Here is a 15,418-nt window from a genome sequence, read left to right as displayed (position 1 = left end):
TATCGGCTCTCAATATAAAGAATATAAATATGATGTTTTCTAAATCGGCCAACAAAGCCAAAGCACGAAAAATTAATTAATTAATTAATCGGAACTGTATCTCTTGGTTTGAGATCACAAAGTTCCATATATAAATTAATCTCCAAACTTACATATGGAGAAATAGGCGCGAACAATATAGGTCCAAAAAATCGCTGAAACGGGAATCGAACCCGCGTCTTTCACTTTCCGGGCGACTGCTCTTACCACTAAGCTATTTAGACCCTTTCGATCCTATATTTTTCATTTTGCCTTTTTAGTAGATGTTAGTAAGTCTCCAATAACTCGTCTAAGAGTCTTGACGTGTTGTCAAACCGACACTATGTTTGTTCTTGACATCTTAGAATTATAATTTTATTTTTAATTTTACAAATAAGTCTCGCTTCTTTTTCTTTTTATCATTTTGTAATATTGTTAGTGAAGTAATTTTGTTTTTTTAATGTATTAATCTCTGTCTATGTATATCTAGATCACTTGATAAGGACTCAAAGAAGGGTCGAAACATTGTGATTGAATAAATAATATTTGCCAGTACGGTCGAGAGAAGATTTTTACCTTTATTATTTATATTATTAATAATTGTTAAAAAAGCAGTTTAATTTTAAAGTTTAATAATATAAACAAATTAATATAGGTTTAACATGGCTTTAAAAGAAATAACAAATACCAATTTGTTTACAAAAAAAGAAATTTTGGAGGACATTATGGAAAACGATACGACTTTGTAAGTTATATTTTCTTAATGATTATGTATATTAATAATTAGTTATTATAAAAAAAATAAAAACTATAAAACTAAATTTACACACATCGCGCGCACACAGACGCATGCATACATAAACACACACGCGCGCGCGCGCGCACACACACGCACGCACGCACGCACACACACACACACACATGCACGCACGCACGCACACGCACACGCACGCACTCGCAACGCACACGCGCGCGCGCGCGCACACACACACACACACACACGTACACTTAATTTTCACATAAAACATACACATTATACATTTAAATATACATAGATGCACATACACGCAAATATACAAACGCATACGCACAAAAACACATATATATATACACATTATATATTTATTTACAATTATAGTTTTATATTAAATAATTTTAGCAATAATTTATAATTTTAAATTTTAATTATATTAGATATTTTAATTTTAATCAAACATTTTCTTATTTCAATAAAATAAATTCTTTCATTATAGTGAAATAACTGGCTACATCAGTTCAATATTTCAAATTAAATCAACCACAAGAAATGGCAAAACAACGCATCTTTTTAATTTTATTATGAGCAACAGTAAAATTATCATTTAAATTGCTGCCTGGAATGATTTAGCTTTTAAATATGCAGACATAATAACTCAAACAGAACAAGTAAGATATTTTTATACAATATTTATATAATATTAAAATAAGATTTTTTATATATTATTATTTATATAACATTACATTTTAATATAAATTTAACGTATAAGACGGGCAACAAGAGCCAAATCGCGGATGACAATGCGTTATCCTAACGAAACTAAATAATTTTCCGTTAGAATTAAATACCGGTGCACAAGGCACCAAATTTTACTTGGACACGGCCAAGATTTTAAATATGAAATAATCTCATATTTGAGATTTTAATTTCACTACCCCCTTTAACCCCCCTACGGAAAATAAATAAATGAATGCAAGAGAAAAATATAGATCCGAAAATCGCTGAATCGGGAATCGAACCCGAGACCTTTCGCTTGCCGGGCGACTGCTCTCGGGTTCGATTCCCGATTCAGCGATTTTCGGATCTATATTTTTCTCTTGCATTCATTTATTTATTTTCCGTAGGGGGGTTAAAGAGGGTATTGAAATTAAAATCTCAAATATGAGATTATTTCATATTTAAAATCTTGGCCGTGTCCAAGTAAAATTTGGTGCCTTGTGCACCGGTATTTAATTCTAACGGAAAATTATTTAGTTTCGTTAGGATAACGCATTGTCATCCGCGATTTGGCTCTTGTTGCCCGTCTTATACGTTAAATTTATATTTATATTACAGAGCCTTGTTAAAACTCTTATATTACATTTTAATATCTTCTTCTCTTCTTCCTCAGCCCATTTTCGTTCACTCCTGAACGTAGGCCTCTTCCATAATCTTCCACTGTTGTCTGTCATTGGCTGCCATTAGCCAGTTCCTCCCTGCCACTCTGCGGATATCGTCCGCCCACCGTAATTGGGGTCTCTCTATGCTTCTCTTTGTTATTCTCGGTCTCTACTGCATTATTCGCTTCGTCCATCAGCTGTTGTTTCGCCTCGCGATATGTCCCGTCCAGCGCCATTTTAACTTTGCTATTCGCTCGAGAATGTCTCTAACTCCAGTATTCTTGCGGATCTCCTCGTTTTTGATTCGATCTTATAGGCTAATCCCCAACATAGACCTTTTTATTGCTCTCTGAGCACTGTTCTCAGGCGGCCAGCACTGCTCTTTGTTATTGTAGCAGTCTCCATACCGTAGGTCATTACGGTAAGTATGCATGCCTCGAACACTTTCCTTTTAAGGTTTATCGGGATTTTTCTGTTTTTGAGAACGTGACTCAATTTACCAAAAGCTGCTCACGACAATTTCACTCTTCTGGTAATTTCTGCAGTCTGGTTTTCTTTCTTTGTTTGAGAATATGTCCCAGATACACATACTCTTTGACTACCTCCAGCGTGTAATTCTCCACTGTGATTTGAATAGGTTCTGAACTCATTACCTTTGTTTTCTGCATATTTATCTTCATTCCCCGGAAGCTTCATTGAGCTGTTCTAGCATTGTCTTGAGTTCTTCTGGGTCACTACTGATCAAGACAATATCGTCTGCATAGCGCAGGATGTTCAGGCGTTCAGTTCCATCCATGTTGATTCCCATTCCTTCCCAATTTACGCTTTTGAATATGTCTTCGAGCCCTAGTGTGAAGAATTTCGGTGAAATTGTATCTCCTTGCCGGACGCCTCTTCCGATGTGGATTTTGTCTGTGACCATGTCCTCTTCCATCCTGACCTGAAACGTAGCGTGTTCATAGATGTATTTTATGAGGTTCGAGTATCTAGAGTCTATCCTTGCTCTGTCTATAGTAGCCAGTACCGCCCAGGTTTTGATTGAATCGAATGCTTTGTGATAATCCACAAAGACAAGGTGGAGCGGGATGTTATACTCAGTGCACTTCTTTATCAATGTGTTCATTATCTGTAGATAGTCGATCGTACTGTAGCCCTTTCTGAAACTCGCTTGCTTGACTGGTTGGTAGAAATCAAGCTTATTTGTTAAGGTCTTTGTCAGAAGCTTATTAACAATGCAAGTACCTAAAGATAAACCTCCATATCTTTCAGTTTCGTCAGTGGAAAATGTGCAATTAATTGACGGCGAAAAAATGTCATTATTGCAAACCTTAAAAGGATATCATCCTATTCCATAAATTTTAACAAAATTATTTTCTTTACGAAGAGACAATTTGATTTTAAAAATACAAATATTTTACATATTTAAAGTAATAAATAACATATTTTAAATACTTTAAATATTCACAATAAGTAACATTATATATTTTAAATATTTAGCATTATTATACGTATTATTATATGTATTTAATATTTAATATTTAATATTACTATGTTTTACTTTCTCGTTCTCATTTGCAAATAATATATATATATATATATATATATATATGTATATATATATTGATAAAATGTTACAAATAAAATTCAGAAAAAGAATAAATAAATGATCTTCAATTAAATAATTATCTCCATAATTTTATCTTATTCAAATTCTGAATTTCTTTTTAACTAATATGTGACTATAAAAAGTTATTCATTATATTATATTATACCTATATTTTTCAGAGTATCAATAATACAGTTATAAAATGTAATTTCTTTCTTTACTTGAATAATGACATAATATGTTATTTCGCTATAATAAAAAAAATTATTTTATTAAAATAAAGAAATGTTTAATTAAATAAAATTAAAATATATAAATTAATAAAAATTTAAAATTATAAGTTATTGCTAAAATTATAATTTTACTATAAATATAAAATTATAAAAACTATCAATATTTGTAATATTTAAAAGACGTAGTTTTTGTATTTTACATTCTAAATTGTAGTTAAAATTATATACATATATAATAATTCTACTTAGTTATTTTAGTTGTAATTACGTATAATCAAATTAAATAAATAGTAAATAAATGTGAACAATTATGTGTGTAAAATATAATGTATTTATTGATAAAATGCTACAAATCTTTGATAAAATTCCAAAAAATATATAATTAATTTTTAATTAAATAATTATTTATCACATGCGCGTACTTACGCACGCGCACACAAACACACACAAACACATATACACACAACACACATGCACACACATGCACACACATGCACATACACATGTACGTACACACGCACACACGCACAGTATAAAATTAAAATATCTATACTGACTCAAATTTTAAGTTATAAATTATTGCTAAAATTATTGATTAAATTATGCTAAAGTCATAAAATTGTTATGAATTATAATAAAATTATAAAAAAAATGTTAATATTTTAAATATTTTTTAAATACTAAAAGATTATCATTTTCTACATTGTTTTTACGTTCTTATTTGTAGTTAAGATTATATAATATTTTATTTGTAGTTAAGATTATATAATAATTATAGTTATAGTTAATTATTTTTAATTCAAAATTGCAAGTTGTCAAACGAACATTGCATCGCTCATCGTCGCGCACTTCACGTCAACTTGCGTCGCGAGATCGATCGCGTCACCACGACCAATCACGATCGGAATAAAGCGGCAACAATGGGATCGCGATTTTCGGCAAACTTCCTGGTATCACAGAAATTTTACTGTAGAGAGAAAAACTAGAACAAAACAAAGCGCGCGCTTCGCGCGCGCCATTTATTCTGTTAATTATATATTTTTAATGACATATATACTTACTTTATGAACATAATTAACTTCTTGATACAGCTGTCAAAATTGAAATAACAATCGAAGTAAGTGTGACGAGGAAAGAAATAACATTTTGCAAAAAAGGCAGTAATAGTTTGATGGATTCAAGTATCCAATATGTATAGAAAAATATACAATAATTATATATTATATAAATAAACATATACATTATAGTAAATGTTCAAAAAAGTCAAGATGATCTTGTCCTGACTATGCCAACGTCATCCAATGTCAAAATAATAAGATCTGTAATTAGATCTTCATAAACTCTGCAACTTTTATCCAAAATACTTTTCTGTATAACTTATTATTTTCTATATTTTCCAGGGATTCTTTGTTCTCAGCATGTACACACACACACACGCACGCACACGTACACGCGCGCGCACGCACACACACACACACACACACACGCATGTATGTATGTATGCATGATTGTGTGTGTATATATATGTATATATAATATATGTATGCATGCTTATGTAAGTATATATGAATATATATATATGGTATATATATATATATATATATATATGTACCACACATATACAGGATGTTCAAAAAGTATAGAAGCACCTGAATTATTCCAAAAATATGCAAGATAAAAAAATGTTTTAAACAAAAGTTGCAGGATTTTAAATAAAGCATTATGTAACAATATCAGTATGACCTTGAACAGCGTCGTCAAGATCACGTAAAGATCACTTTAAATTTTTTAATGGAAACCTCCACTTTTTATTACATATTCTTATAGTTCAGTTTTAGAATTTTTCAAAACACAATAATAAAGTATTTTTTTTTTAGTTATTAGATCTGAAGTTTATAGAATTTTAACATAAAATACAAAATATCTAATAAAACATTCAGTTTTCGGTAATTTTACTTTAATATTTTTATGTACAGAACAATGAGACCAATTAATTGATATAAGAAAAACACAGAGTTAATTTTAAAAAAGTAAGTAATTTGCAATATATTTTTTTTTATATGAATGAAAAAATATTTTGTTATAGTGTTTTGAAAAGTTCTCGAGCGAAGCTACAAAAATATGGAAATGCAGAGAAAGTTACATTAAATATACCGGGTTTTTCAGGAAGAATAATTAACATTCTAGAACATAATAAATACAGATTATTTTAAGTTTATATAAGCATGTATTTTGTTCTGGACGCGGTTATAAAAATACAACGTGATCAGTTTTAAGAACGAATGAATTTATTTAAAAATAGCAAATTTTATGTTTACAGTTATATTATACATATAAAACAATTAAATTTTATAATTTTGAATAATTAATAGTAACATTTTGAAATTCTTCTCTCTTTATTCTTGTTTGCTTTTTTTCTTGATCTGACACTAAAAGATATTCTAATAAATAAATAAATAAACATATATGCACATATATGCACATATAAAATGTAATTATTGTATAATATATATGCAATTTTATATATAGTATTATGTATATAGTTATATTATATATTATATATAAAGTGTTTCAGAAAGAATGATTAGCATTCTAATGTATAGAAATATGAGATTGTATACCTTATTTTAAGCAATAAAGTTTATATAAACATGTGTTTCATTTGTGAACGTGGTTATAAAACTACAACGTGTTCAGTTTTAAGAACAAATACATTTTTTTAACTTAATAGAAGCAAATTTTATGAAACAATTACATTAAATTTTAAGTTTACAATTTTAAATAATTAATTTATATTAATATTAATTAGTAAACAATAATTTAAATTAATTAACAATAAATTTGGCATGAGTGTAAACATAAAACATTTTAATTACACCAGAAACAAAAAATTTCAAATTAACGCAAAACTTATTAAATGTGACCTAATGTTTACATTTGTATTTGGATAGTAACAGAAAACGACAAAAATTAAATAAAAAAAATTAATTAATTAATTAATTAATTAATTAATTATTGTTTCATAGTATTTATTTCTCCTAAATTAATAAATGTGTTTGATCTTTAAAATTGAACACATTGTATCTTTAAAACCGTCCAAAATAAAATGTTTGTATGAATTTTGCTTAACATAATTCATACAATCATGTTCTAGAATATAACCATAGAATATTGATCATTCCTTGAAACATCTTGTATATGTATATAGGATGTTCCACCAAAAATAGCTATTCTCTTTTATTTTTTAAACTAAAAGAGATAGACTATAATATACATATCAAATTAAATGGTCTAATCTGAATTCTATTGTAAGCATACCTAAGTAAGAAACAAATATATAAAAAATGTTTAAAACTTATTTCAAAGATATTTTTAAAATGTTAAAATAATTGGTTAAGTCCCTTTTTATATAAGTCACATTTTAAAAAAACGTTTACTTTAATGTTAATTCAATATAAATATTTATTTAACATTTATTAAATATTTAATTAAGACATTTCTATCAGGCTCTCAATATTAAATATAATACATATGATAGAAAGGCTGTAAGAGCCGAACGCGGATGTTGCTGCGTGTATTCCGACGAAAATTAATTTTTCATCGGAAATAAATAATTATATGCACAAGGCACGAATTTTACTTGGTCACTGCCAAGACTTAAATATATGGAATAATCTCATCTTTGAGATTTAATTCTATTGAATCCCCTCTGACCCCCCTTAAAGACATAAATGCGAGAAAAATATAGATCCGAAAGTGGCTGAATCGGGAATCGAACCCGAAAACCTTATATTTAAGAGAATCTAAATATTTAATATTTTATTATTAAAATATTAATAAAATAAATGTTTATTTAACGTTTATTACATATTTATTTTATTAATATTTTTAAAAAATATAAAAATTTATTAATATTTTTAAAAAATATAAAAATATATAAAATATTTAATAAACGTAAAATTAATATTTATAATACATTAACATATAAAAGTAAACTTTTTTTAATGAATAAAAAAGGACTTAACCAATTATTTTAACATTTTTTAAATAGCTTTTAAAATGAGTTTTAAACATTTTTTATACATTTATTTGTTACTTCGTAGTGGTTGCTTACTGAAGCTGTTTATGTAAACAAATGGAGAAGTTTGCACTCTCTGTTTCTCTCTACGCAGATATAAGGTGAATCAAAAATATTGTTTTCAAAATTTGTGAGTTTGTTCCTTTTTATGCAAGAATACACAAATTTTTTAAACATATTTTTGACTCACCTTGTACACATACACACTTTTAATGATGATATAATTTTTACCTTGTTGTGATGAATTTTCTTCAAATTTCTTTTTCTTTAACGTGCGATTAACATTTATTATAGTAGTCAAAGACATTCGCTCTTCTAATTTCTTAATGTCTTTTAGACTTTGTACTGAAAAGTACGGTGGATCAACTGTAAATAATTATTACACAGTTATATATAAAAATAAAATATATATGTATAATTTAGAAAAAGAATAAAGGTATTAACATATAATCATAAAAAAATTGCTGTGAAATGTGTGTGTATACGAAGGAAAGGGAACAAGGAAATCATTTTAAACAATTACTTAAATATTTAATAATGTTATTGAATTTAAAATTTGTTAATTTAATGTTGTTTGAAAATTTGTAAGTTCAAAAAATAAATGAATTTATCGATAATTCTTTAATTTAGTTGATAATCGAAGATATAAATTTATTGACATTTTTGATTTACAAAAACATTTTTAAGAAGCCCTTAAATTTATTATTATATTTTTTTGAAACACCACCCACACAACACATGTACGTCCTTTGGACGTCCAATATATGTCCTCACATGTCCCCCATTCGTGGGACGTCCAAAGTACGTTATTCGGACGTCCGATATATGTCCTCACATGTCCCCATTTGTGGGACGTCCAAAGTACGTTAGTCGGACGTCCTGTTAAAATTTCAACTGCGATGGACAGTTGTAGGACTTTAAAAAAACATATTCCGGACATCTTACAATATATCGAGTATATGTATACCCTGTAGTTGAAAACTTAATTTTTATCGATAACATTCGTTTAATACATATAAATTTTGGTTGTGTCTTTTTATATCCAAAATAAGACGTTTATTTTATGTCCTGTAGACATCCTCCGTTTAGTTCTGTGAGGACGTCTGAGCTGAAGATTCTAATTCTATTATTATTATTAATTATAATTTTCTTACAATAATTTTTATTTTTTACAATTTTTTTTAGAGTGACTTTTAATCCTGATAATTTTAGGCGCTAGTGCGCAATGCGCTGCGCATGTCCTGGTCGGCCGGGTTTTCACGTGTCACAACATGTTTCGTGCTCGTGCTCTCGTGTGCCGCTCGTATCTCTCATATCTCGTGTTATTGAACAAAGAGATATTTATTGCAGAGAATATATAGAAAAGTCTTAGTAAAAATATCAATAATACCGGATTCTGTGTAAGTCAGTGACGCACCGCCAAAATACTACTGAATGACAACAATCATAACCTCAGATTTTACAGTTTGTGTTGATTAAAAACTTTCTATGATAAAATTTTCACAGATGTAAAAATTGAACTATATAACGTACTCTAGAATTCTGAAAACAGTAATGCATGGGTTATTTTCATATTTTACTACTCTAGAAATGATAAAGGAATTTAAATTGACAAAAAACACTGAAAGTTTATAAAAATTTACACATAATTGTATACGTTAACTTTGAACACTTTAATTGGAGTTTTTATTTTAATTTTTTTTATACTAAGTAAACTGCGTGAACATATAAAAAATAGCACGTCAGTAATATATTATTTTGTTTTTGTTACACTAACATAAATTTTATAAATAAACATATTGATAATTTTGATGAGCTACTGGTTATAATGCTGAAAGTAGTATACTTAAGATAATATTGCAAAAATTATATACATGTATTTTATTGATTTAAATAAATTCTAACTATCTAAATATATAATATGGTCTTAATAGTTTTCAATGAGCATTATTGAAACATTTGTTGCGTTCAGCAGAAAAAGCAGCTCATGCGGCGACTGTTGATTCTTTAATGTGATTATTTCCTTTAGTTCTTCGTTGGATCTAAACATAGAAACTAATCACATTAAAGAATTAATAAGCACTCATTGGCCGGTATTCATAGTCAGATCTTATATTTAAGATCGTCTTAAGATCTCGTTTAACCAATCAAATAGCCGTATAACGTCATTTGATTGGTTGAACGAGATCTTAAGACGATCTTAAATATAAGATCTGACTATGAATACTGGCCATTGTGCTCTTTTTCTGTTGAATGCAGTCATTATATCCACATAATTACATACTTTGGATGTCCGTAGTAAGCACTAAGGATATCCGCTGGACGTCCCATTTATAGCCTATGGATGTTGTTAGGCGGAACATAGGACATCCTTAATACATCCACAGGATGTACACGGGACGTCCATCGGATGTCCTTGGTGCTCGCTTCGGACATCCAAATTATGTTGTAATTACGTCCATGTGTTGTGTGGGCATGATTACAAAATCAAAATATCAAAGCAGGAAAGTTTAAAATTAATGAAATTGAAATTAATAATAATAATAAATATTTAAACATTTCTTACTTGCATATTGCATCTCGCCAATTACTTTAATTTTATCTCCTTTCATAAGTTCATAATCGTTTTCTTCAAAATTTGTAATATGTACTTCTAATTTAAAGTACCCATCAGTGATGGATCCACATCCAATTTTCTTATTCAAATTAGTTTTATAAATTGGCCCAAAATTGGACTTTATATAGCCCTCTAATGCTAAAAAAGAAAAAATATATAAACATATATAAATATATAAATATATAAACATATAAATATATAAACATATAAATATATAAACATATAAATATATAAACATATATACAGAGTGAGTCTAATAGAAAATTTATTACGTTCTTCTCAAAAAGAAAAGGTTAAAGATAAAGGAAGATATAAAGAATAATATATATTATCAAAATTATAGGTTTAAAAATATCTATTTACAAATCTTATTACTTTGACCTTAAATGGTGTTGCCAAGGTCAAGACAAAAACTTGAATTTTTTAAATAGAATCACCATACTTTTTTTATACAAATCGATTTCTATAATATTCTGTATAAAAAGTTATAAGAGTAAAAAAATCAAAATGTGAATAGTTTACGAGATATTTCATATTTTAATTTGACATAATCTTACATAAATTATGAAATATATATCTTGTAAAATATTCATTTTTCAATAATCTTGTTCTAATACTTTTATGTACAAAATGGCTTCTAGTTCAAAATTACATATTTTTTCTTAAAAACAATTATGTATTTTCTCTAGACTAATCGATTTTTCTCATTATTTTATTCATAAAAATATTAAGATAAGATTATCAAAAAATGAATATTTTAAGAGAAATTTCACAGTTCATGTAAGATTATGTAAAATTAAAATATAAAATATTTTATAATCTATATATTCACTTTTTAATCATCCTACTCTTTTATAACTTCTTATACAGAATATTACAAGGAATCAATTTATAAAATATTAAAAATATATGATGATCTTATTTTAAAAATTCAAGATGTTTTTACTTTGACCTTGGCAACGTCATCCAAGATCAAAGTGATAAGATTTGTAAATCGATATTTTAAACCCTAATTTTGAAAATAGATATTTTCTATATCTTCCCCTATCTCTAATCGTTTTTGAAAAAAACGTGATGGACTTTTTATCAGACTTATCCTGTATATGTATATATTCAGGATGTTTGATTTAATCGATCTACACCAATATTTCGAAAAATATAGAAAATACGAAAAAAATGTTTTATACAAAAGTTTTATGACTTTGAGGGGGACAGACAGGATATCATTGATTTGATCTTGCATAATCGTTTGAATCTTACGTAAAGGTTACTTTTAATTTCTTAAATGGAAACCCTTATTTTTTAATGCATATTCTTGTAGTTGCTTATTTCGAGAGCTTTCCAAAACACTATAATAAAATACTTTCCTCTTAAGTACTTTTTGAGATATAAAGCTTAAAGTTTACAATTTTTTAACATAAAACATAAAATATATCTTGTAAAATATTCAGTTTTCCGTAATCTTACTTTAATACTTTTATGCACGGAATAATGAGACCAATTAATTGATATAAAGAAAACAAATAAGTATTTAAAAAAAATGTAAGTAATTTGCCACTGCAGCTGCACACTTTTTTTTAATGCAACTATGTATTTTTTTACACTAATTGATTGGTTTCATTATTCTATGCATAAAAGTATTAAAGTAAAATTGCTGAAAACTGAATGTTTCACAAGATATTTTGTATTTTATGTAACTCAAGAAATATTTAAGAAAAAAATATTTTATTATATTGTTTTGGAAAGCTTTCGAGATAAGCTACAAGAATAAGTATTCAAAAATAAGAGCTTCCATTTAAAAAATAGAAGTTGATCTTCATGTGACCTTCAAACAATTATCCAAAATCAAACTAATGATACCATTTTTCGTTTCCCTTGTAGTTATAAAACTTTGGTATAAAACATTTTTTTTGTATTTTCAATATTTTTCGAAATATTAAATAGTATTATGAGAAATGAATAAAAATAAAAAGAATAATAATAAACAATTCATGAATATGAGAAGGCATAAGATTGAATTGTAATTTACCGATTCTTGATGATGTATTCATTACATCACAAAACTCCACAAGCTCCGGTTCGATTAAATTGGTTTGTTCCATATTATATTTCCCCAAATTGAAGATTGTTGTATTACTCTGGATCTGTAGCTCGTAGGGCACATTGCCGTTATTATATCGTGAAATTTTAGGAGTACGAGCCTGCACTCCGTCTAAATGAATAATCTATAATATAAATTTTATATTAATTAAAAATATACAAATAATTAACTTATTGAATTAAAATTAAATTTGAAAAATTTCTTAAATAAATAACATACGTATATATATATATATATATATATATATATATGTATATGTATTTATTTATTTTTATGTTCCTTTTGTATGTTTCTTTCGTAAAAAATTCAAAAATTTATATTATTTAAAAAATTCAAAATTTTATGAAAAATGATCACCGATCTTCATTAAATTTAATAGCAACCATTCTTTATTCTTTAATGATACTCTATTCAAGTAAAAGAATTTACCTCGATATGTCAAAATTTATAGAAGTTAGAACAATCACAAACATTTATCGAAAAATTAAAATTGCATTAAAATTTAAAATACTATATAAATTTTTATAAAAATGGTAATAAATAAAAGTATTGTACTATTTTACATGTATGCCAAAGTGGAGTGCCGTAGCTCAAACAATTCTTGAAACGTTTAAATTTTCGGAAAAGTGAGTCGGCAGACATATATACATTATACATACATACATACACATAGATATTTTTTAATGTGATTTTTTGATGGTTTGGAAAATTCTGAACACATTATAATATAATATGTAATTAAGTTTTATATAAAAGTATTATTATACTTACCGCGTATCATTCGAAGTTTGCACTCTTAAAAATTCTTCTTTGTAATTATTTTCTCTTATTTTATTTTTGCATTGCACTGTCAATATAACCTTCGCGATGTCAAATGACAAATAGTACTTAAATAACACGAAGCATGTAACACCGTAAAAACCAATCAGAGCGACGGAAAAGAGGCAACAATACACTTCGAGACTTTCGAGAGGCCTTCGATACATTCGAGAATCGACTTAACATGCCTTTTTTAAAGAAGGATAAACGACTGTTAAACTGACACAATACAAACTGTCGACATAATCGTAACCTGTATCGCTTCGAATCGACCGCCAATCACGTACACGGAAAAGCGGCAATAATACGTGCGATACATATCGATTTCGAGCACTTCATGGTACACATGACTTTTTTTATAGTAGACTAGCACGCAGCGCGCGCTAACGCGCGCGCCATCTTTAAATAATAATTAATTAATTAACTAAATATTTAATTTATTAACTAAATGAATTACAATCTATTTCTTATTATTACTTAAATAATATAATAAAACGATAAAAAAATAATTATTATATAAAAATAAATTTTATTAAATTTAATTTAATCAATTTTTATTTTCAATGTCATTTTTTGATATCATTATAATATAATCATGTATCACTCATTCGTTTGTTATTTTATTAATCAAGTATTTCTTTGTAAACATAGTTTTTAATTTTTGTAGATAGATTATCATCCCTTAAATGAACTTTCAACGAATCCCAAGAACGAACTCGTGAAAATGCGACATATAGTTGTCCGTGATTAAAAATATCTTTTCGAAGATCTATTGCAATCTTATCGAAAGTTTGCCCTTGTGATTTATTTATTGTCATAGCGAATGCCAATTTTACTGGAAATTGTCTTCTTTTGAAAGTAAACGGATATATATTTTCACAATATAAAGTAATACGATTAAGAAAAACTATTTCTCCAGTTTTATTATCTGTTAAAATTTCACAGCGTAATAAGTTATTATTTAAATCTAGAATCAGTAATCTGGTACCATTGCATAAACCTTCGCTCATGCTAAGATTTCTAATAAGCATGACAATAGTGTATTTTCTTAAGCGTAATTCATGAGGTGGAAGACACGTTGGATTTAAAGAGTTGAGATATTCTATCGGAATTGTTTCATATATATCTTGATTATCTCCAGTTTCAAAAGTATCTATACTTGTATAAACTCTTTCTGTCGTTTCATCCAATAAACTTACTACTTTTTCATTTATTTCATTAACATCGACATTTCTTGGAGATAATATAACGTAATTAGCCATAGTTTTATATTTTTTACATTTTATAATGTCTCCGTACATGTCTTTAACCATATCCGAATTTGCGTTTGCTATACATTTTTCTGGAATATGAATATTATCTAAATGATCATTTAAAGAACCATTACCTAAATTTAGTAAAAATTGTGCAAATTCTTTTTCCTGTGGTAAAGTTCTCATATTTTGTGTCAATGAAAATATTTTAAAATACTTCCATAGAATACTAAATTTTATTGATAAATTTATAATTTCACAACGCGTAGCTCTTTCTTTTACAGGTAATAATTGTCTAAAATCTCCACCAAGAAGAACGATTTTACCACCAAAATGTAAATCATTTTGCATTATGTCGCGTAATGTTCGATCCATTATTTCTAATACATAGCGTGGTGCCATAGGAGCTTCGTCTATAATAAAAACATCTACAAGTTTTAAATTTTCAGCCTCTTTAGATTGAACTTTAATGTTTGATGTAGAATCAGCGAAAAGAGGTACAGGTAATCCAAAAACTTTGTGTATTGTTTTCCCATTTGGAAGTAATGTTGCAGCAA

Source organism: Nylanderia fulva, unplaced genomic scaffold, assembly GCF_048542155.1.
Source record: "Nylanderia fulva isolate GAGA-0341 unplaced genomic scaffold, ASM4854215v1 Scaffold199, whole genome shotgun sequence".
Taxonomy (NCBI): Eukaryota; Metazoa; Arthropoda; class Insecta; order Hymenoptera; family Formicidae; genus Nylanderia; species Nylanderia fulva.
The sequence above is the reverse complement of the archived record's forward strand: the minus strand, read 5'-3'. Positions refer to the sequence as shown.